The sequence below is a fragment of the Macaca mulatta genome, chromosome 9 (assembly GCF_049350105.2).
Source record: "Macaca mulatta isolate MMU2019108-1 chromosome 9, T2T-MMU8v2.0, whole genome shotgun sequence".
Lineage (NCBI taxonomy): Eukaryota > Metazoa > Chordata > Mammalia > Primates > Cercopithecidae > Macaca > Macaca mulatta.
In genome coordinates, this window is record NC_133414.1 from 61509884 (window position 1) to 61534283 (window position 24400).

Genomic DNA, 24400 nt, shown 5'->3' on the forward strand with positions numbered 1-24400 from the left:
CCCTGCTTCCTGCCCACCCATGAAAGGATGTACCCGTGTCCAGTCACTTCCTGCAGGAGCTCTCAAGGAGATGAGACAGAGAGGCCAACCCTCTCACAGAGTGAAAGCACAGGCTAAATCAGAGAGAAAGCAAGAAAAGTGAACACAAAACCTCAGCGTGCCCTTTTGTCACAAGCTTTTGCCCAGCTCCTGTGGAACATCGCCACCCCGCCTTGCCCTGCAAACCACCCTGTGTGACTTCTGGAAGTCCAGGTCCTTTGTCGCATGGAGAGGATGCAAACCACACGCTGCAGCAGGCTCTGCACCACTCCTGATGCCCTTTTTGAGTGGATTCCTCAGAGGTGGTGCCTGACGTCAGAGATTAATGTCAGCCGGTGTCTCCCAAAGAGGCAGAGGCAGAAACATCACTCCTCTCTGTGACCCCGAGCAAAGCGCTCAACCTCTCTGAGCCTCAGGTTTCCATCTGTAAAATGGGCTCGGGCTAAGCTGTCTCTCCAGTCCATCCCAGACCTTCCCATGTATGACTAATGGGATGAAGCCAATCTCCTTTACAGCAGGATGGAACATTTGCCATCAGGATGCTTCAGGGTATGAGAACAGGAGTCACCATTTATCGGCTACGTAAGTGTCGACATGACAAACGATAGTATTAATAAATGAAATAAGGCACCTTGTTCATTTCATTTTCATAAATACCATATGAGGGAAGCTATGTGTCTCAGTTCAGGTGCACTTATCTCCAATCTGCCAAATGCCATCCTGATAAACTCAGGGCAGCATCTCAGCTTTTAGAGACCATTGTGGATCTGGACACCGCCAACTGCTGAATTAAATATCCCACCCAGCTTCATAATCCATCAATGTTAACATCCAGATCTTAATAAGAAGGAGCAGGAGGATGGAGAAAATGAGGAGATGAAACTGGGAACTATCCGGGGACCTTTCATCCCACCCGGGACCCGTGAGGGTCACTGCTGTCACTGCATCAGCACCGCATGGAGTAAGGTCAGAGAGGCCAGGGCACAGGATGTCCTCCAGAACCCCAACAGAACAAGGGCCAGACTGAAGACCTGCAAGGTGGAAAATGACATGAGTCTGGCATGACTTGTCCCCAGGGAGCCCCTGCCAGCTCCTCATGCCCGTCTCTCCTTTGCCTATAGACTCACAGCCTTTTTCTTACTCTATGATCTTTCCCAGGGCCAACATCAGATTTGAGTCTCATCCAACTCCAGGCTTCAACTTCAACACCTCTCAGACAGCACCTCAGATGAGGGAATACCATTCCAGGTCACACCATGCCCTGGCCAGGGCGTTCTCTGGGTCAGGGCCCCGAGGCACACCCACAGCAGCCCAGGGCTGCCAGGCTCCTGCTTTCCTCCGAGGACCGGCCTGCACCCTTTGCACCTGCAGATCCTCCTCTGTCCAGACCACTGTGGGCACAGTGCAGCTGCACCTTCCTCCCCTTCACAGACACCAGCTGCCCTAGACGGCGATGGATCTATGAAGCCCTATTCTCCTGGCTCTGAACATGATATGAAAAGATGCTTTGTGGTCGTCAGCTCTCCTCAGTAGGCTCAGTTCACACCCGGGCTCTCGCCCCCTGACACTCTTTACTGGCCCTTGTCACTCTGTCATTGTGAGTGTCCTGGGAAGGGCTCCTCTTGTCCTCCTTGGCTCTTGTCCCTCTGACCTCAGCAAGACATCTTTCTGAGCCACACAGATGTCTCTCATGGCCACCCCATGTCTTTCCTACTTGAAAAAAAGCAGATTTCATTCCAGGACTAACCCACCACTTTCAGAGCCCTCAGATCACGTGAATCACGGAAATCAAGTGATGATCTTTGAAACTTTCTGAAATTGAGCTCCCCAATTTCTACAGGGGATCTAACCATGCCTGGCCTTCCCCACCAACACAGAGCACATCTCCCCAAGGCTCCCAACCCAGCTGGGCCATCAACCAGGATCCCCTATTGCCCAACTCAGCAGGTGCTGCATCCTGGGAGATGAAGCCTCACATACCCCACGGTGTTAAGAGCTTGTGGTTCTCAGTTTATCACCCATCCTCTGGACCCTGACCGCACACTGATCATTCACTCATCTAGGAACCACTGGCCACATTCTCCCACATTACCTGTCTATACCTTAACCAGGTTGTCTCAGGTAACCTTGGAGTCTTCCATCCACATAGATGTTAAGTGCACGGGCTCCAGGGTCAGCTCCGCTCTCTCCAACCTGTGACCTTGGGCAAGGTGTGGGTCCTCTCCAGGCCTCTGTTTTCTGATCTATAAAGAGGGTGACCTTGGTGTTTTCTTCACTGGGTTGTTGGAAAGATTAGAAGAATGAATATAGAGAAAGTGCTAAGAAACCTGTCTCCGTAAACATTAGGGGTATCACTTCTTATCACAGAGTGCAAAGGGATAGAGTCCACCCTATGGCGGCCTTCCCATTACTCCTGAGCTCTCAGGGACCAGCGCACAACAGTGTTTAATGAATGACCACACAGCCTGGGCATTTTTCTCCTTCCCACTACACCTACAGAAGAAAGAACTCTTGGCAAACAGCTGGATAACCTCTTTTTCCTGAGATGTTTGAAGTCACTCCCTGACCCAAGCCAACTAGCCAGTCTCAAGTTGTTCTGAGCTGCAGGTCAGGCACTAGATCTTGTTCAGAAACACCATGTACCCACAACTCCCCCATGCAGTGCTTTGCTGCATCTGCCTTTCTCTTCAGCTAAAACACACAACAGCAGAAAATGCCTCCTGTCTTCCAATCCTTCGGTGTCCCTAGTCTCTGGAGAAGCTCCAGACCCTTTTGGAAGATTCCAGAGGACAATCATCTACGGGTCTTTTCTGCATTTGGATTGTGAGGTCCTGGGGTTTCCTAAGAAAGGGAATACACCTGTTTCCAGGAATTCTCCTGGCTCTGGCGCACTGAAGAAATTAAACATGGAAGGTGATCCAGGCTTTCCCAGAGGCTGACTGGTGGCACTGGGGAGATGAGCAATTCCTGGTCAGCCCCTACAAGCTCTGTGGCCAGCTATGCCTGGACCCCTCTAGCAGCAATGCCTGCTGCATTCCAGGAAAGCTAAGTGCAGGAGACTGCGGACACAGCCAGTACCCATGGAAGCAGGGAGAGTGGCCCTAGTGCAACATAACTTGGCCATGTGGACCCTCATAGGGGTGGATGCAATCTCATCACCCACTCAGATACCTGAGACTGTGCAGAAGCAGGGCCAGTGAAAGCAGAGGGCAAATCCAGTGCTTCAATGGGGCCCTGCTGTGCAGATGGAGAGTCTACCATGGATATGACTGAGCATGGCCAGGACACAGAACAGGGAGCAGTGTTCTGCCAAACAATGCCAATAGGCAATGGCTGGTGCTGTGTGGAGTGATATTTTAGATGTTACATGTGCCAGGGCTGCAGCAACATGGAAGTCACATAACGGGACTGAATTAGCCCTGGTCACTCAGGCTCCAGGGCACAACTTGTGTTCCAAATCAGCCCTGCTACTACCTGCCTGACCTCAGACAAATACTCTGGGTCTCCATCTCTTCATAAGTAAAACAAGAACAGTGATCTTCACTTCAGGCACTCACGGACGGGACTCAACAGGGCTCTGTACATGCCAGGCAGCAAGAGCACAAGGAACAGCAGCTCTTTTCCTACTACAACTAGAGAATAAAGGTGGAGCCTGAGACGGTGGTCCCAATTCCACTGGCAGCCTTCTGGGAAAAAGTCCATGATTTTACCTCAGCTACTCCTTTTGACATTCCCAGGTTCCAACAATAGCATCATCTAAGGATAAAAAGACAATGATGTTCTTACAGAGACACTGACCACTAATGAGGAACGATCAGTTTAAAAATATTGAAATTCATCCTTTTTAAAAAAAAAAAATTGGTGTGATTACATATTTCAAACAAAAGTTGCCACTTCTTGGATACCCGAAAAGAAATCTGCCAAGCAAAGCAGACATGATGATTCTAAATCATTTGCAAAGTCTTTTACCCCTCCCCCGAGAATCCTCACATATTGGGGATCAGGGATTAGATATAAAAGGCAATTTAACTTTTTAAACCAGAAAAGAGCCTCACAAATCACAGTTCCACGCACATACCTATGAATTTGTCCAAAATATCTAGCACATGCAAATTCTTTCACTGAACACACTGCAATGTACCTTCATCATACTTAATTTCTGTTTAATTCTGTGTGATTTATCTATGGCCAAATTTCCATTTCTGTATCAATCAAAAGTAAATGAGTTGAATTTTCATTAAAGGTCATAATAAACTACAATATCATGTTAAATTATTTCCAAGAAGCAAAAGCTTCAAGCTTTATTGGTAATTAAGATCTTTACAAACAAACAAAGGCTCTTTTATAACTTAGTGCATATATATTATGTATTTGTGTGTGTTTGAACATATAAATATTATGTGTCATAAATATCATTAAAAATTAAATCACATATCTCTGATAAGATTACATTTTAACCAAGAAACAAAAAATTGCCTCGATATAGTTCTATTTTATCCCTCAAAAATGAATGAGGCTTGATTTTCTAGAGTTCGTCCTTTATGCATCTATGACAATCTTTGACACTAACAGGAAATATTTTCCCCTTGGCCCTCCTATTTAATGTACATAAAATCATTAATTTCAAATGCCATAATTACTGCCATAAAATGCCTAACGTCTCCCTCAGGAGTAATTAAGTAAGTTCATTTCTGTACATCAGTGGCATTGGCAACTACATATTTTAGAAATTTACTGTTAATTTCTTATTTCCAGGGGCCCTCAGATGTTTCAGGTGCAAAGCTCTGGCCTCCCACTGTCTTCCCACAACCCTGCTCTGAATCCTGTCCCCTCCCTCCCCTGCACCTGGCATTGCATAACCTGCCCAGAAGGCAGGTGTGGGTGGGAACTTCCCTTAAATGCTTCTGCACGGCTTAGCTTCCTGCTGTGCTGTCTGTGTCTATTAGTAAAGGCAAAATGTCAAGGAAAGGATTCAATCAACCCCTTGCCTCTAAAACCAGGTATGTTCTTTCAGCTCATTCTAAAAACTCAGTATAATGTGATCATTTAGCATTGTTTTGTTTCCCAGGAAAGGCAGTGAACAGGTTACACGTCCAGATCTTTGGATATAATCTGTTGGAGAAGGGATCTGGGGCTGATGCATGGTTCTTACCCTACTGCCCAGCGCAAGCCTGGGCTGAGAATAACAGAGCAATACACGATAAACCCCGGGAGGGGCAGAGGGAGGGACGAAAACAACTGCAGCCTGAAAGTCACCCTAGGAGGAAAAAAAAAATCATAGGCAGAATTCTTGAGTGCTGAAAAAACAGCGGGGAGAGGGGGAAGGTGAGGGAGAAGGATAAAGAAAGAGAGGAAAAGAGGGAGAGGGAGAGAGACTGACACGGAAGGAAATGAAAACAGGAAGACAATAAAGAAGAGATAGAGGAGAAAAAGTGAGAGAGGAGAAAGGGAACAGAAACGGGGATGAGAGTCGGAGACGACATGAGAGAGCTAGAGGAAGCTGGCGACATTGGGAAGGAAAGGACCCCACAGTCAAAGGCAGGACTCAACAACCCTGTCCTGGGGAAAGGCAGTGGAAGTGAGATGGACCCGGCCGCCCGCGCCCGCTCGCGGCTCTGTCCCTGCAGACAGGAGGGCGCGCCTCACCTGGGCTCTCTGGAGATGTGGAGCAAAAGGTGCTGGGGCAGCACAGCCTCCTCCCGGCCAAGAGCACAGCGCGTGGCTCTGAACTTGGCGCTGGAGCCCTGAGGGTGGCCAGGTCCCGCCCCAAACCCGCTCCCGCCTTCAGGGCGTGGCCTCGGCTTCGCCCATCCCCAGGGAAGCTCCAGCCTTCGGGGCGGGGCTTGTGGGTGGGCGACCCCGGCGGGGGAGGGCGCTGCTGGCCAAAGAACCCCCAACCCCGGGAGAAAACCCCCTTCTGATCCTCTGGGCTGCCCGGCCCTACCCCGGCTCAGCTCCCAGCTGGCTGGTCAGGGTCTGGAGCCAGCGCCTGCAGGAGGGCGAGGGCGTCCTTTGGAGGCGGCGCCTGCTCCCGCCGACCCCCTCTGGTCCTGGGCGCCAGACCTCGCGCTCCTGGGCCCGCGGGGCCTCGGCGAGGCGGACGGGGGCTGCGCGCGGCGCCTGCGGCTCCAGTCTGCGCCGAGGACCCCCGCGGCCTCCAGGCCCTCCTTCCCCGCGCAGCCTGGCGGCCCCTCGAGCGGCACCTCCCCCCGCCGAAATCGCCCAGCTCTCCCCGCCAACCCCCGGGAGCGCCCGCAGCCTCTGCTCCCCAGACCCCAGCTGTGACCACGCAGCGCTCTGCCAGGAAGGCGGGCTCCGCGACTCGGGCCGTGGTGGAAAATGACAGTTCAAGTGCGTTAAAATTAAGAACTTATACTTTGATTAAAAAAACAACAAACGGAGTGAAAAAGCAAGCCACACACTGAAAGAAGATACTTGCAGCAATTGATAAAAGATTAGTATCCAGGATATGTACTTTTAATGAAGGAGAGGAACACCCAAAGCAAAGAATGGATACAGACATGAATAGGCACTTCGGAGGAACCATTAGCGACCAAAATCATGTGAACGAAGGAAGTCTCTAGAGTAATTAGAAAATGCAAATTAAAACCACAAGGAGATGTTTAATCATTAGGTATAAGTGTTAAAATATAACAATAACAAGTGTCACGGAAGGCATGAAGCAAGAGAACCCTAATATGCCCCCAGCATATAGTAACACCCATATTAGTACAGCATAGAAGTACACCCAATTTCATTGATTATAAAACAACACTAATTTAAGATATTCTATTATACTAAATACAACTCCAAAAGAGGGGGGAAAAACTGACAACCAACCAACTCAATGCTTTTCATCACTTGTAATTTTTAACATATAAAGAAAGATATATTTTAGACTGTATTAATCCATTCTCACACTGCTATAAAGAACTGCCTGAGACTGGGTAATTTATAAAGGAAAGAGGTTTAATTGATTCACAGTTCAGCATGGCTGTGGAGGCCTCGGGAAACTTACAATTGTGGTGGAAAGGGAAGCAAAACAGGTCCTTCTTCACAGAGTGGCAAGAAGGAGAAGAATGAGTGAAGTGCAGAGTGAAGGGGGTAAAAGCCCCTCACAAACTCATTCGATTGCCTGAGAACTCACTTATACTATCATGAGAACAGCACAGGGCAACCACCCTCATGATTTGATCACCTCCCACTAAGTCCCTCCCCCTACATATGAGTATTACAATTAGGACTACAATTCAAGATGAGATTTGGGTGGGGAAACAGAGGCAGGCCATATTATGCCACCCCGGTCCTCCCAAATCTCATTTCCTCATATTTCAAACCACAGTCATGCCTTTCCAACAGTCTGCCAAAATCTTAACTCATTCCAGCATTAACCCAAAAGTCCAAGTTCAAAGTCTCATCTGAGACAAGGCAAGTCCCTTCACTTATGAGCCTGTAAACTCAAAAGAAAGTTATTTCCTAGATACAATGCAAGTACAGGCATTGGGTAAATACACCCATTCCAAATGGGAGAAATTGGCCAAGACAAAGGGACTACAAGCCCCATGAAGTTTGAAACCCAACAAGGCAGTCATTAAACCTTAAAGTTCCAAAATGACCTCCTTTGACTCCATGTCTCACACCCAGGTCATGCTGGTGCAAGATGTGGACTCCCATGGCCTTGGGCAGCTCTGGCCCTTTGACTTTGCAGGGTGCAGCTCTCCTCTCAACTGCTTTCTTGGGCTGCCTTTGAGTGCCTGTGGCTTTTCCAGGCACAAGGTGCAAGCTGTCAGTGCATCTACCATTTTTGGATTTGAAGGGCAGTTGTCCTCTTCTCACAGCTCCACTAGGCAGTGCCCAAATGGGGACTCTGTGTAGGAGTTCCAACCCCACTTTTCCCTTCTGCACTGCCCTAACAGAGGTTCCATCAGGGCACTGCCCTCACAGTAACTTCTGCCTGGTCATCCAGGTGTTTCCACACATCCTCTGAAATCTAGGTAGAGATTCCCAAACCTCAATTCTTTTTTTTTTTCTTTTCCTGACATGGAGTCTCACTGTGTCACCCAGGCTGGAGTGCAGTGGCATGATCTTGGCTCACCGTGACCTCCACCTCCTGGGTTTAAGTGATTCTCTGCTTCAGCCTCCCAAGTAGCTGGGATTACAGGCCCCTGCCACCATGCCAGTCTAATTTTTGTATTTTTAGTTCAGAGAGTTTCACCATGTTGTCCAGGCTGGTCTTGAACTCCTGGCCTCAGGTGATCTGCCAGCCTTGGCTTCTCAAAGTGCTGGGATTACAGGTGCGAGCCACCACGTCTGGCCCCAAACCTCAATTCTTGACTTCTCTGCACCCACAGGCCCAACACCATGTGCAAACTTCCAAGTCTTGGGGCTTGAACCCTCTGAAACAATGGCCCAAGTTCTACCTTGGCCCCTTTTAGCCATGGCAGGAGCTGAAGCAGCTGAGATGCAGAGCACTGTGTCCCAAGGCTGCATAGCGGAGGTGAGGGCCAATGAGCTTGGCCCACAAAACCATTTTTACCTCCTAGGTCTCTGGGCCTGTGATGAGAGGAGCTGCTGTAGGTCTCTGAGATGATCTGGAGACATTTTCCCCATTGTCTTGATGATTAACATTCATCTCCTCATTATTTATGCAAATTTCTGCAGCAGGCTTGTATTTCCCCCAGAAAATGAGTTTTGCATTTCTATCACATCTTCAGGCTGCAAATTTTCTAAACTTTTATGCTCTGCTTCCTCTTGAACCCTTTGTTGTTTAGAAATTTCTTCCACCAGATATCCTAAATCATCTCTCTCAAGTTCCAAATTCCACAGATCTCCAGGGCAGGGGCAAAATGCCACCAGCCTTTTTGTTAAAACATAGCAAGAGACATCTTTATCCTAGTTCTCAAGAAGTTACTTATCTCCATCTGAGACCACCTGAGCCTGGACTTCATCGTACATATCACTACCAGCGTTTTGGTCGAAGTCATTCAGCTAGTCTCTAGGAAGTTCCAAACTTTCCCACATCATCCTGCCTGTCTTTTTGTGAGCACTCCAAACTGTTCCAACCTCTGCCTGTTTCCCAGTTCCAAAGTCACTTCCATATCTTTTGGTATCTTTATAGCAGCACCCCACTACCTGATACCAATTTATTGCATTAGTCCATTCTCATGCCACTGTAAAGAACTGCTCAAGACTGGGCAATTTATAAAAGAAAGAGAGATTTAATTGACTCACAGTTCAGCGTGGCTGGGGAGGCCTCAGGAAACTTACAATCATGGCAAAAGGGGAGGCAAACACGTCCTTCTTCACACGATGGCAGGAAGGAGAATAATGGGAGAAATGCAGAATGAAGGGAGGAAAGCCCCTCACAAAAACATCAGATCTTGTGAGAACTCACTCACTATCATGAGAACAGCACACCACCCCCATGATTCAACCACCTCCTATGAGGTCCCTTCCCCAACACATGTGAGTTACAATTTGAATTATAATTCAAGATGAGATTTGGGTAGGAACACAGAGCCAGAACATACAGACTTGCTAGAAATTTTCTAAAATTATGTCACTCTTGTGCATACAAAAATGGAGACAATAAAATTGATTAAGGTATCTCTACAAATGTTTTACAGTAATAGTTTGACTTCTGAATCCCACTTGGTTGTGCTCGTGTTTTTCCACCCACTATACCCTCTCTGCCATTCAAAGCCCTGGTCATACAGCAGTTTTGACACTGGAATGTGAACTCATTCACACTCCTGCCCTAGAGATGGGGCCTGTGTTCCCTCCCATTGACTCTTTTATCCCATTGACTGCTTGGATTAATAGAGTACAGTGGAAGTGACACTGTGTGATTCCCAAGGTGGTGCCATAAAAGGCACTACAATTTCTGACTTGCTCACTGAAAATACTTACTCTTGGAGTTCTGAGCCACCTGTTAAAGCCCAAACATCCTTAAGCCACCATGCTGAGAGGAAGCCCAGGTCATACAAGGAGGCCACATGCAGAGTCTCCATTCACAGTTCCAGCTGAGCCCAGCTTTTGAGTGTGAGTGGAGGAGCCTCCAGAAATTCCAGTGTCCAATCCTTCAAGTCATGTCAGGCTGCTCAAGCCTTCCCACTGGGGGCTCCAGACATGTGGAGCCCTCCCCACTCTGCCCGAGTGCCTGACCCTCAGAACCTGTGAGTGTAATAAAATGGGCCTTGTTCTGTGTCCCTAACTGTGGGGTGGTCTGGTGCACAGCAGTACAGAACCAGAATGTCCTTCATTCAAAGGACACTGGTAACACTGCAGTTTCCATCTCCCTCCAGGTCTGCCATCCCCTGGGGGACCTCAGTATCATGCAAATGACCTCTCGCTGCCAACATTCTGGCCTCCCAGTCCTTGACCTCCTCACGCACAGTGACGTCCTCACCTACGTCACCTGGGCTAACTCTTCCAGTAAACAAAAAGGCAGGATCTGGGGTGGGGGGGAGGGGTTTAAGGGACAGTGTCAGGGCTATTGTAAGGGAAATAGAGGTTTCGTCTTACACCCCCTCTATAGATCCTATGACTCCCCCTGGTGTTGTCAACATGCAGAACATTGGGCAGAGCTGCAGGTCACAGTCACCATGTCACCCTTCCTATCAATCATAATAGAGAATTCTGCCCCCAGGGTAGGGGGAGAGCCAGGCAGGTAGCTGGAGGCAAGTCTCCCAAGCCAGCTGCTGACCCTAGTCTCTGTGACCTGGGCAGTTTCCAGGTGGAGGACCTCAGTGTGCACTGGTGACAGAGCATGAGGGTTGCAGCCCCTGGGCACAAGGGGAGGCAGCAGAGAAGGTGGCCAGAGGTAGCCTGTGCTTAGCCAACCTGGGCCCTGGCACAGGGACCCAAGAGTGAGGTGGGGTCACAGGAGCAGCCAGAAAATGGGGAGCTACTGCCATAGTGAGCCCTTCTTGGCACTCTTCTTGCTGTTGCTGCTGCCTTCTCTGCCACTTAGTTTGGGGAGCTTCAAGTACTGCAGCCCTGGGTGGAGAATCTTCTGCCACCACCCGCACCCAGTCTCCATAAACTTCCAAGACTACCAAGATCAGAGTGCAATCCATAGCTAAGGCCACAAGGAGACGATTCTGGAATACTGCAATAAAAGCGCTCCTTCTACAACTTGGAGAGCCATGTGACAGTCCCTGCACTTTCAGGAACAGTTTGGTCTGTCTTGGGGTGGCCTTGGGAAAGCTGGGCTGTGCCTTAGGCACCTTCTGGCTCTCAAAGTAGGAAACGGGGCCAGTGTTAAGCCTTGGAGAAATTGTCTTGGTTCCCTTTCCCACTCTTCCTGCTGGGTGGGAATACACGCTGTGCTTATTCACTAGTAGCAGTGGTGTAATCTTCAGGAGAATGTTGAAGCCCTTTCTGGTCTCCAAAGCCCTTCCCCTGCCCTTCTGGCAACCTCACTACAATCCTGGACTATGAGTAGCTCAGGTATTTTTCTATCTGGCTTCCTGGTCAGGGGTGACCCCTGGAGGTTGGAGAAGTCCCCAGAAGCAGGTAGTGGGACAAGACTCAGGCTTCCTGTGCTTGGCTGTTTCCAGCATCGCAGGTCGAATTCCCTCTGATTTTTATAATTCCCCCTGTATGCTGATGCTTGGGGAACACAAACCCCAACCCACCAGCTCCTAAGGAAAGCCAACAATGGCTGGGGCTTCCTGCTTGCTGGAAGTCCCTCCTGCCTGTTCAGCTTAGGGACTTCCAAGATGCCTTGGACAGGTCTTGCCCCCTTGATCCTTAGCACAGATGCCCTGGACAGGCCTTGCCCCTTGATCCTTCGGGGTGGTGATTCCCCTCTTGGGCATCTGATTGGACTTAGACAGCAGATGGACTTCATGGGGGCCTGGCAGCCTTGTTGAGTCCATTCTTCCAGAGTGGTGGTGAGGGTCCAAAGGGTCCTCTCAGCTGCCCTCTGCTACATGTCCCCTACCCACTCCCCTAGTGTTCTGCCTGGGACCTCAGTGGGGGTACAGCTCAGGCCTGGGATGGATGGGGAAGGTCTCTGGGCACAGGTGGGGAATGTGAAATAACATTCAGCACTTGCCACATGCCAAGCAGGGTGCTGAGCACATCCAACCCCTCAAGGAGCTAGCCATGCTTATGTGCTAGGTAGTGAGGCACCAGGTGTTCCAGCCTGTGCACAGGGTGAGGACTGGATGGACCCCTGGGTCCTGGCTGAGCCCTGTTGTCCTTCTGTTCTCCAGTGCTCCCAACCTCAGGTACTGGACAGCAGGTGCTGGCTGGCTGCCCCACACATTGGCCTGCCCCGGGCTGCCATTGCACCAGGTGTTGCTGCCCACAAGATTCCAGGGGCCTCTTCCCAAACTGCTCAGGACCCCGACAGCTCACTGGACTCCCTAACTAGGTGGTGGCCCCAGAGGGCTTTTATGGTCCGACCTCCGTAAATGCAGGTGATGGGAAGATGGGGTGGGGAAACTGGGGTTTTGCCTGAATGGTGTTCCCTCTGCTCTGCCTTGTTTGCTGGATTTCAAGATTAACAGTTCAGAGAATGTTTAGGGCCTGGAGACTGTGAGGGCCTTAAAGCTGGTCAAGCCCAATCTCTTCCCATCCTGCGTGGGGCAGGGACCCCTTATTTCTGCTCATGCAACCCAGTGACCTGGGGCACACATCCTTCTGAGCCAGCCCACTCTTTTGGAGAGATACTTCCTTGCACGAAGCACCATTTTTGTCCTTCCCCAAAAATGACCTCATCTAGAATAAATAGACTTTGTTGTCCTCTTATTAATGCAGGAAGTTTCTTTTTCATTTCATTTTGTTTTCCTGCTTAGTACTGTTGTGTTCCCCAGGAATGTTTCCTGCTCCAGGCTGACAAGTCCTCAGTCTCCACGCCTTGCTCACCTACTGGCTTCCTTGCTCACTTCTTTCAGCCTGGGTCTCTGATTTTGGGCTGACCTAGTGACCGTGCACTGGGGCCTGCGCTGTGGGGTCCCCTGCACCAGCCCACGTTTCCCGCTTATCTTTACCACCAGCCATGAAGTAGGGTTGGGGAAGATGTTTAGCCCTGGGGAGAGGAGGAAACTGGCTCAGAGAGGTTAAGTAGCATGCCCTAGACATTCAGTAGAGTCAGACTTGGGTCTTCTAACTTGTGTCTGCCTGATCCACAATCCATGCTATTAGGTTTTTAAAGTTATTAATTGTGATAAAATATATACAACATAAAATTGATCATTTTAACTAGTTTTAAGTATACAATCCTTCACATTAAGTATATTCACAGTTTTGCACCCATCACCACCGTGCATCTCCAGAATTTCTCATCCTCACATACTGAAAGTCTGTACTCACTAAACAATTACCACCCATTTGTCCCTCCTCTGACCCCTGGTAATCTCTATTCTGTTTCCTGTATGTATGAATTGTCCACTGTAGGTATCTCACGTAAGTGGAATTATAAGATATATAATTGTATACATACATACAATATTATACATACATAATTGTATATATTATTGTATATATTCTACAATTATACAATATATAATTGTATACATATATACAATTGTATACATACATACAAACATACAATATTTGACTTCTTTTATCTGACCTATTTCACTTAGCAAAAGGTTTTCAAGGTATAGCCATGTTATGCCATCTATCAAATTTCATCCGTTTTTATGGCTGAATAATATTTCTCTGTATGTATATGTACCACTTCTTGTTTACCCATTCATATGTTGATGAACACTTGGGTTGCTTCTACCATCTGGCTATTGTGAATAATGCTGCTATGAAAACTGGCATACACATATCTGTTTGAGTTTCTGCTGTCCCTTCTTTTGGGCATACACATATTTACAAGTGGAATTCATGGATCATATGGCAATTCTATGTTTAACTTTCTGAGGAACTGCCAAGCTGTTTACCACAGTGGATGCACCATTTTATGCTCCTAGCAATAATGCACAACGGATACAATTTTTCTATGGTCTCTCCAACACTTGTTATTTTCTCTTTTTTGATATTAGCCATCCCAATGGATGTGAAGTTGCTTCTCATTGTGGTTTTCATTGGCATTTCCCTAATGACTAGTAATGTTGAGCCTCTTTTCACGTGCTTATTGGACGTTTGTATATCTTCTTTGGAGAAATGTCTACTTAAGTCTTTTGCTTATTTTTTGTTGGACTTGTTTGATTTTTGTTGTTGATGTGTAGGAGTTCTTTATATATTATGGATAGCAATCTCTTATCAGATACTTAATTTACAAATGCTCTTTTCCATTCTGTGGACTGTCTTTTCATTTTCTTGATACTATCCTTTGATGCATAAAAATGTAATTGCCATGGACAAATTCAATTTTTGACTTTTTTCTTTCGTTATCTGTGCTTTTGGTGTTATATCCAAAAAATTATTATCAAATCCAATGTCATAAAGGTGTTCTCCTATGTTCTCTACTAAGATTTTAGTAGTTTTATCTCATATATTTACATTTTGATTCATTTTGGATTAATTTCTGTAATGGTGTATAGTAAGGGCCCAATTTCATTCTTTTACATGTGGACAGGCAGTTTTCACAGCAACATTTGTTGAAACTACTGTGCTTTTCCAGATTAGATAGTCTTGGCAACATTTTTGAAGAATCAATCAACCATATACATAAAGATTTATTTCTATGCTTTCTATACTGTTCATTGGTCTATATGTCTGTCTTTAGACCAGTACCACACTGTTTTGATTGCTGTAGCTTTGTAATAAATACTGAAATCAGAAAATACAATTACTCTACTTTCTCCTTTTAAAGATTTTTAGGGGGGCTAAGGGGTAGTATTTGTAATCTCTTGAGATTCCATGTGAATTTTATATAGATTTTTCTATTTCTGCAACAAAAATGCTGTTGGGATTTTGGTAAAGATTACATTGAATCTGTAGATGTCTTTGGCTATTATTCTCAATCTAACAACATTAAGTCTTCTAATCTTTAAACATAAAATGTCTTTCAATTTATTTCTATCTTTAAATTCTTTTAACAATGTTTCGTAGTTCTCAATATACCTATTTTTGCTTCCTTCACTGAATTTATTCCTAAGTATTTTATTTGTGTGTTGCTATTGTAAATAGAATTATTATCTTAATTTCACTTGATTTTTTATTTTTAGTCTATAGAAATGCAGCTAATTTTTGCATGCCAATTTTGTATCTTGCTACTTTACTAAATTTATTTACTGGCTCTAACAGTTTTTTGTGGAATCTTTAGGGTTTTTACATGTAAGATCATATCATTCATAAACAGGGACAATTTTGTCTCTTCTTTACACTTTGGATGCCTTTTATTTTTGTTTCCTGCCTAATTGCTCTGGCTTGAATTCCCATACTATGTTGAATGAACACAATGCAAATGGACATCCTTGTATTGCTCTTGATCTTAGGGAAACATTTTTTATCTTTCACCTTGAGTATTTTAGCTGTGTGTTTTCATATATGGCCTTTTTCATGTTGAAGAACTTTTCTATGCCCTTAATTTGAGTGTTTTAATCAAAACAGGTATTGAATTGTATCAAATATTTTTCTTTATCAATGGAGATCATGTAGTTTTCTTCATTCTACTAATGAAGTATATAATACTTATTTTTAATGTTGAATCATTTTTGAATTATGGAAATAAATCTCATTGTTGGGGATATACAAATCTTTTGACAAACTATGGAATTCAGTTTGCAGTATTTTGTTGAGGATTTTTGCACTAATATTGATAAGGGATTTGAGTGTATAGTTTTCGTACAGTGTCTTTGTCTGGCTTTTGTATCAGTGCAGTGCTGGCCTTTATAGATTTTGTTTAGAAGTGTTCCACCACCTACAGATTTTTGAAAGAGTTTGCAAAGGATTTTTCTCTACATATTTGGCTGAATTTACCAGTGAAGTCATCCGGTCCTGGACTTTTTTTTTGTTGAGAGGTTTTTATTACTAATTCAGTCTCCTTACTATTATAGGTCTGTTCTGATTTTCTATTTCTTCACAATTTTTTTAAATTTTTTATTTTTCATTTTTCATCAACTTTTATTTTAAGTTCTGGGGTACACGTGCAGGATGTGCAGGTTTGTTACGTAGGTAAATGTGTGCCGTGGTAGTTTGCTGCACAGATCATCCCGTCACCTAGGTAGTAACTCCAGCATCCATGAGCTATTATTCCTGATCCTCTCCCTCCCTCACCCCACCGACAGGTCCCAGCGTGTGTTGTTCACCCTCATGTGTCCATATGTTCTTATCATTCAGCTCCCACTTATAAGTGAGAACATGTGGTGTTTGATTTTCTGTTCCTGCATTAGTTTGCTAAGGATAATAGTTTCCAACTCCATCCATGTCCCTGCAAAGACATGATCTCATTCGTTTTTATGGCAACATATTATTCCATAGTGTATATGTACCACATTTTCTTTTTCCAGTCTATCGTTGATAAGCATTTAGGTTGATTTCATGTCTTTGTTATTGTGAATAGTGCTGCAATGAACATACACATGCATGTGTCTTTAAAGTAGACACATTTAAAGTAGACACTTTAAAGTAAAATGATGTATATACCTTTGGGCATACAGCCGGTAATGGAATACCGGCTGGGTCAAATGGTATTTCTGCCTCTAGGTCTTTGAGGAATCACCACACTGTCTTCCACAATGGTTGAACTAATTTACACTCCCATGGACAGTGTAAAAACATTTCTTTTTCTCTGCAACCTCACCAGCATCTATTGTTTTTTGACTTTTAAATAATCACCATTCTGACTGGCATGAGATGGTATCTCATTGTGGTTTTGATTTGCATTTCTCTAATGATCAGTGATGTTGAGCTTTTTTTCATATGTTTGTTGGTTGCATGAATATCTTCTCCTGAGAAGTGTCTGTTCATGTCCTTTGCCCACTTTTTAATAGGGTTGTTTTTTTCTTGTGAATTTGTTTAAGTTCCTTGTAGACTCTGGATATTTAACCTTTGTCAGACGGATAGGTTGCAAAAATTTTCTCCCATTCTGCAGGTTGTCTGTTTACTCTGATGATAGTTTCTTTTGTCAAGTTTTTCTTCTGTTGCAATTATTTTTGGTGTTTTCATCATGAAATATTTGCCCGTGCCTATGTCCAAATGGTATCGCCTAGATTTTCTTCTAGAGTTTTGGGTTTTACATTTAAGTATTTAGTTAGTCCATCTTGAATTAATATTTGTATAAGGTGTAAGAAAGGGGTCCAGTTTCAATTTTGTGCATATGGTTAGCCAGCTATCCCAGTAACATTTATTAAATAGCGAATTTATTCCCCTTTGCTTGTTTTTGACAGTTTTGTCAAAGATCAGATGGTTGTAGGTGTGCAGTCTTATTTCTGAAAATGAGAGTGGTAAAATGACTACCAATTTAACAGTAATAAAAAAGATTATAACGACATGCTATGAACATCTGTACACCAACAAATAGAATTAAATAGATGAAATGGGATAATTCCTAGAAACACACAGTCTATCAAAATTAAATCATGTTCTTTATGAGCACCCAGATTCATAAAGAGCAAAATATTATTCATGAGTACCCATATTCAAAAAGAGCAACATATTCTTCATGAGCACCCAGATTCAAAAGAACACCCAAATTCATAAAAGATATTTTATCTATTTAATTCCATTTATTGGTGTACAGATGTTTATTATATGTGCTTATAGTCTTTTTTACTTCTGTTAAATTGGTAGTTATAGTCCCACTCTTGTTTTCTGATTTTAGTAATTTGAGTAATCCTTCTTTTATTCTAAGTCATCCAAGATAGAAGTTTGCCAATTTTGTTGACCTTTCCAGAAAAACACACCAACTTTTGATTTCATTGATATTCTCTATTTTTCTGTTCTCTTTTTTATTTATCTCTGCTATAATCTTTTCTTTTTTCCTTTGCTATCTTTGGATATAATTTTCTTTTGGTTTTCTAGTTACATAAGATGTAAAGTCAGTTTATTGATTGAAGAGCTTTCCTAACTTATTCATTTAGAGCTTTAAATTGCCCTCTTAGCACTGCTTTCCTTGCATCTCATAAGTTTTAGTATGTTGTGTTTTCATAGTCATTAATCTCAAGGTACAGACCGTCCCTGACTTATGATTGTTCCAATAACGACTTTTCGACTTAGCAGTGGGTTTAATGGGATATACCCCATTGTACGCCAAGAAGCATTTGTATTTTCTAATATTCTTTGTGATTTCTTCTTTGTCCTATTGTTTATTTGAGAATATTTTGTTTAATTTCTACATATTGATGAATTTTTTAGTTGTCCCTCTCATATTGATTTCTAGTTTATTCTATTGTGATTGGAAAAGATGTTCTGTATGATTTAAAATTTTCTAGACTTTTAAAGACTTGTACATGTGATCTGGGAGAATATCCTATGTGCACTTGAGAAAAGCATGTGTTCTGCTATCTTTGAGCAGAGAGTTTTGTATATGTGTGTTATGTACACTTAGTTAAAAGAGATGTTCAAGTCCTCTATTTTCATATTTCTATATTTTCTTACTTCTATATTTTCTTACATTCTGTCTGATTCTATACCTGATTAAAGTAGGGTACTGAAGTCTCCAACTATTAATGTAAGTCTTTCTATTTCTCCCTTTAATTCTGTCAATGTTTGTTTAATAAATTTCAGAGCTCTGAATTTTGTTACATATCTGTTTGTATGTTTTATCTTCTTAGTGAATTGACCCTTTTATTAATATAAGTCCTGCTTTGTCTCTTTTGCCAGTTTTTTTTTTAACTTAAATTCCATTTTGTCTAATATTAGTGTGACCATCCTTACTCTCTTTTGGTCTTCATTTGAATGTAATGTCTTTTTCCATCCTTTAATTTTCAACATATTTGTGCTTTTAGATCTGAAATGAGTCTCTGGACAGCATGTAGTTAGAGCATGAGTTACTGCTAGGGAAGAACTTACTTCTGTCATTTTATATTTGTTCTCTGTATATGTTCTAGATTTTCTGTTCCTCATTTTCTCCATTTCTGTCTTCAGTTGTGTTTAGGTAATTTTTTGCAATGACACATTTTGATACCTTGCTTATTCCTTTTTGTGTATATTGTATTATATCATATTATAGATATTTCCTTTTTTATTACATGTGATTACATGTAACATCCTAAAGTTACAACTATCTAATTTGAGTTGCTACCAACTTCAACTTCACTTTAATTGTAAACAGCAGACTTGAGTATAGCTTTGTGCCCCTCTTTATCAATGCTTTATGTGCCCAATAACCAATTTATAATGATTTTTGTGCATTTGCCTTTTAAATTATATGGAAAAATAATAGAGTTACAAGCCAAGATTACAATATTACTGACTTTTATATTTTCTCATGTATTTATTCTTACCAGAAACCTATGTTCATTTGGCTTCTAGCTATTGTCTAGTGCCCTTGAATTTTCACCTAAAAGATTCCCTTTAGCATTTCTTATAAGACAAGTGGTAATGAAGTCCCTCAGCTTTTATTTGTTAATGTGTCAAATGTATTCCTTATTTTTAGAAGACAGTATTGCAGAGCATGGAATTCTTTATTAATAGCTTTTTTATCTCAGTTCTTTAAACAAATCAATAATTCCTGATTTCCTTTATTTCTCTTTTCTTTCTTTTTTGTTTGTTTGTTTGGAGAAAGTCTCATTCTGTCTCCCAGGCTGAAGTGCAGTGGCATGATCATGGTTCACTGCAGCCTCAACATCCCAGGCTCAAGCGATCCTCCCACCTCAGCCTCCCAAGTGGCTGGGGCTAGAGGGATGCACCACCAAACCCAGTTATTTATTTTTTTTAATTAGAGATGGGGTCTCACTATGTTGCCCAGGCTGATCTCAAACTCCTGCAATTAACAATTCTACCATCTTGATCTTCCAAAGTGCTAGGATTATAGGTATGAGCCACCATGGCTAGCCTCTTTCTTTCTTTCTTCTTGTTTTTCCTCACCTCTTTGAGCATATCTAAGATAGATGTTTCAAGTTTTTGTCCAGTATGTCTAAAGTATTGGCTTCTTTGGGGACAGGTTTTGTCCATTTATTTAGTTCCTTTGAATGAACTATGTTTTCCTATTTCTTTTTAAGTCTTGTGTTTTTTATTTTGTTTTTGTTGTTGTTGAAAGTTGGGTGTTTGATTATTATAAAGTAGTAACTCTAAAAATTATATCCCTCCCACTTCCCCATGAGTTAATGGATTGTTTTTGTTTTATTTTTTGTTTTTTAATTGTAGAATCCTGTAGTAGTTTGTTTATTTTGAAAATTTTTCAAACTATTTTTACAAAGACCATTCCTGGTTGTGTAGGATCACTGAAATTTTTTCTTCTGTAGTTCATGTTCAGGTGATGTTTTGATAGATTTATTTGAATGCCAGGAGCTAAGACAAAAGGAAAACCACTAAAAAATTTAACAGAAAGAACAGCCACGTTTCCCTGTCTCTGCAGATTGGTTTTTTCTGGGCACTCCTTCACAACTTAACTAGATTTGCTCTAAGTCTATGGAAAGCTTCAAGTGTGGACTTCTCTAAGCACACATTTTGCCTGGGCATGTCCATGACTTTCTAAATTCCCCTGTGTACACAACTTATCCTAAACATCCTACTTCCCAAAGAGTCACACCTAGCTTCTCCTGGGGGTCTTCGATGGTCTGTTGTGTATTCACCCAAACTCTCTTTCCTCAGGTTTCTATGGGGTTTTTTGTCCCCTGTAGATTTGTCATCACTTTTACAAGAAGTGCCTACCACGTTTTCTAGTTGTGTTCTCACTGAGCTATATGAGATAGAGTAGAAGGAGCTAGTCTTTTGAGTGTCCTCCAGCCAGGTTAGAACAGATATACACAGAAATGTGCAAGTAAGAGCTACCCTGCTCCCTCTAGTTCATAGACAACCACTTGGAACTGGGTCACTACTCAAGACCAAAACGGCCAATATGCTGTGAAAGCGTTGCGGAAAGGATATGTGAAAACTGAAGGGGGTGCCCCTACACACCTGAGGGTATTTCTCACAAGGTGGAGATGAGAGACTGAGAAAAGAAATAAGGCACAGAGACAAAGTACAGAGGAAGAAAAGTGGGCCCAGGGGACCAGCACTAAGCAAGTGAGGACCTGCACCAGCACTGGTCTCTGAGTTTCCTCAGTATTTATTGATCACTGTCTTTACTATCTTGGTGAGGGGGATGTGGCAGGACTATAGGGTAATGGTAGGGAGAGGGTCAGCAGGAAAACATGTAAGCAAAGGAATCTGTGTCATAAATAAGTTTAAGGAAATGTACTGTGGCTGGATGTGCACATAAACCAGATATATGTTTAACTTTACACAAACATCTCAGTGCAGTAAAGAGTAGCACAGCAGTATTGCTGCCAGCATGTCTCACCTCCAGCCATAGGGAAGTTTTCTCCTATCTCAGTAAGTAGAATGTATGGTCGGGTTTTACACCAAGACATTCCATTCCCAGGGATGAGCAGGAGACAGATACTTTCCTTTTATCTCAACTGCTAAGAGGCCTTTCTCTTTCACTAATCCTCCTCAACACAGACCCTTTACGGTGTCGGGCTGGGTCTTTCCCTTCCCACAAGACCATATCTCAGGCTGTCTCGGTTGGGGGAAACCTGGACAATACCCAGGCTTTCTTGGGCAGAGGTCCCTGAGGCTTTCCGCAGTGCATTGTATCCCTGGTTAATCAAGAATGGAGAATAGCGATGACTTTTACCAAGCATACTGCCTGCAAACAAATTGTTAACAAGGTACATCCTGCACAGCCCTAAATCCATTAAATCTTGATTCAATACAGCACATGTTTCTGTGAGCACAGCGTTGGGGCTAAGGTTACAGATTAACAGCATCTCAAAGCAGAACAATTTTTCTTAGTATGGATCAAAATGGAGTTTCTTATGTCTTCCTTTTTCTTTTTTTTTTCTTCTGTTTCTGTTTTATTGTTATTCTTTTATATATGTGTATATATATACTTTAAGTTCTAGGGTACAGTAACAGTCTGATCTCTCTTCCTTTCCCCAACAAAAACACCACAAAACTTTCCTGTGATTTTGAAGGTAGCTTTTTCTCAGTTGGGCACCTGGTATATTGCAGTAAATCTTTGATTAGTGGTTTCCTGAGTCCCTGAAAAGTTGGCACACACAGATTCTGATTTTTTTCTTTCAATGTTTCTATGGGGGAGCAAGGGCTTGGAGCATTCAAGCCACCATTTTGCTGACATCATTCCACGCTGCTAGTTTTTGCTTGTAATTTCATTTTTACATTAATTAAGGAAAAGCTTGAAGATAAATGTAAATATCAAATACTCTATGAAGGCTCAGGGAAAAAAAAAAAAAAACCCAAGGCTCCTGCTCGATTCGACTCTTTCCCACTTCTGATCCCACTCCCCAGAAGCAGCCACTTGCGAGTATTTTAGATTTTACTTCTGATTTTACATCCTTGTTTTTTAAAATATGCTTGTACTGACTGCTGTTTCTTGCTGCTGGCAGCTTATGTATTCTCTGTTGACTTCTTCCTATGGGCTAAGAGTATTTAGCTTTCTCATAGCTGAGTTTTCCTACAGGATTCAATCCTACCCACTTCCATCTCTGTGGTGTGGTTATATCACTATGATGTTTTGGTCTCACATTGTAATGGTAGAGGTGTTCTCAAATGTTTGGTGATCCCAGTCTCTCTGTTCTCATGAAAGACTGGGGCACTAAACCATAAGTAGAGTTCTGTGTGACAGGAGCCCATGTCACCTCCTTCTAGGGACCTGTCAGTTCATGTGGCCCTTCACCACCCAAGAGCACTGGCTTCCTCTGTGGTCTAAAATGTAGACCCCTCTTCAAAATCATCTCAAACTGGAAATTTTACCAGAGTCGGTGAATGGGATGAAGATTCTCACTCCCCATAAACCTTCATTGGAAGATCCTTTTTGCTGAAGGAAAAAGAGAGGAGAGTGTAAAGAGAAGGAAATTGGAAACTGTTATCATTAGTCAGGAAAAGGGATTGTCTTGCATGTTAGTGTGGGAACTGCCAAGGGCAAAGTCTGTGTTGTGGATGAGTCTTGAAAGTCCAGTGCTTTGTTTTCCAGTATTGTTGGATACTACAGTGTCACCTAGACACCCTAAGTGCAATGGGTAAAGTATGATTTTGCAGCTAGACCTGGGTTCAGATCCATGCTATTAGGTTGGTGCAAAAGTAATTCTGATTTTTGCATTTTAAAATTTGCTGTTTGATGTTGGAATACATTCTTAAATAAATGTGGTTATGTTATACATCATTTTAATGTGCATTTCTCACTTTATGTTTTTTGCTAATGACTTATTACTTGCTGTTTATTTTATATTTATTTTAGACTGTGGAACTGATGTTAAACAAAAAGTGAATTTGGGTGATTTTCTTATTTGAGTTCAAAATGGGTCATAAAGCAGCCAAGACAACTTGCAACATCAGCAATGTATTTGGCCCAGGGACTGCTAAGGAATGTACAGTGTAGTGGTGGTTCAAGTAATTTTGCAAAGGAGACAAAAGCCTTGAAGATGAGGAGCATAGAGGCTGGCCATTGGAAGCAGACAACAACCAACTGAGAGCAGTCATCAAAGCTGATCTTCTTACAATGATGCGAGAAGTTGCCAAAGAATTCAGCGTCAACTGTTCTGCAGTCATTCAGCATTTGACGCAAATTGGAGTGGTGAAAAAGCTGGGTAAGTGGGTGCCTCATGAGCTGAGCAAAAATTTTAAAAATGGTCGTTTTGAAGTGTCATCTTCTCTTATTCTACACAATAATGAATCATTTCTCGATCTGCTTGTGACGTGTGACAAAAAGTGGAATTTATATGACAACCAGCAATGACTACCTCAGTGGCTGGACCAAGGAAAAGCTCCAAAGCACTTCCAAAGCCAAACTTGCACCCAAAAAAAGTCATGGTCATGGTTTGGTGGTCTGCTGCTGGTCTGATACACTATAGCTTTCTGAATTCTGGCAAAACCACTACATCTAAGAAGTATGCTCAGCTCATGGTTGTGATGCACCAGAAACTGCAATGCCTGCAGCTGGCATTGATCAACAGAAAGGGCCCAATTCTCCATGACAATGCTGGACTGCACATCGCACAACCAACTCTTCAAAAGTTGAAGGAATTGGGCTACAGAATTTTGCCTCATCTGCCATATTCACCTGACCTCTGACTACCACTTATTCGAGCATCTCGATAACTTTTTGCAGGGAAAATGATTTCACAACCAGCAGGATGCAGGAAATGCTTTTCAAGAGTTTGTCCAATCCCAAAGCATGGATTTTTACACTGCAGGAATAAACAAACTTATTTCTCATTGGCAAAAATGTGTTGATTGTAACGGTTTCCATTTTAAATAATAAAGATGTCTTTGAGCCTAGTTATAA

The 24400-nt window shown here is 43.1% G+C and overlaps 1 protein-coding gene and 1 long non-coding RNA gene across 2 annotated transcripts in view; one reads left to right on the plus strand and one right to left on the minus strand.

The window, feature by feature from the left end:
• ZNF488 (zinc finger protein 488) overlaps positions 1–5765 on the minus strand; it is a 17828-nt gene extending 12063 nt beyond the window's left edge. The window contains exon 1 of the mRNA XM_001114284.5: positions 5686–5765. The gene's annotated coding sequence lies outside the window, so the exon portion shown is untranslated. The remainder of the gene's footprint in view (positions 1–5685) is intronic.
• LOC144331010 (uncharacterized) lies at positions 4963–24393 on the plus strand. Its single transcript, XR_013397812.1, has 2 exons — positions 4963–5039; positions 23354–24393. It is a non-coding gene; the product is annotated as an uncharacterized LOC144331010 (long non-coding RNA).
• Positions 24394–24400: the final 7 nt, after the last annotated feature.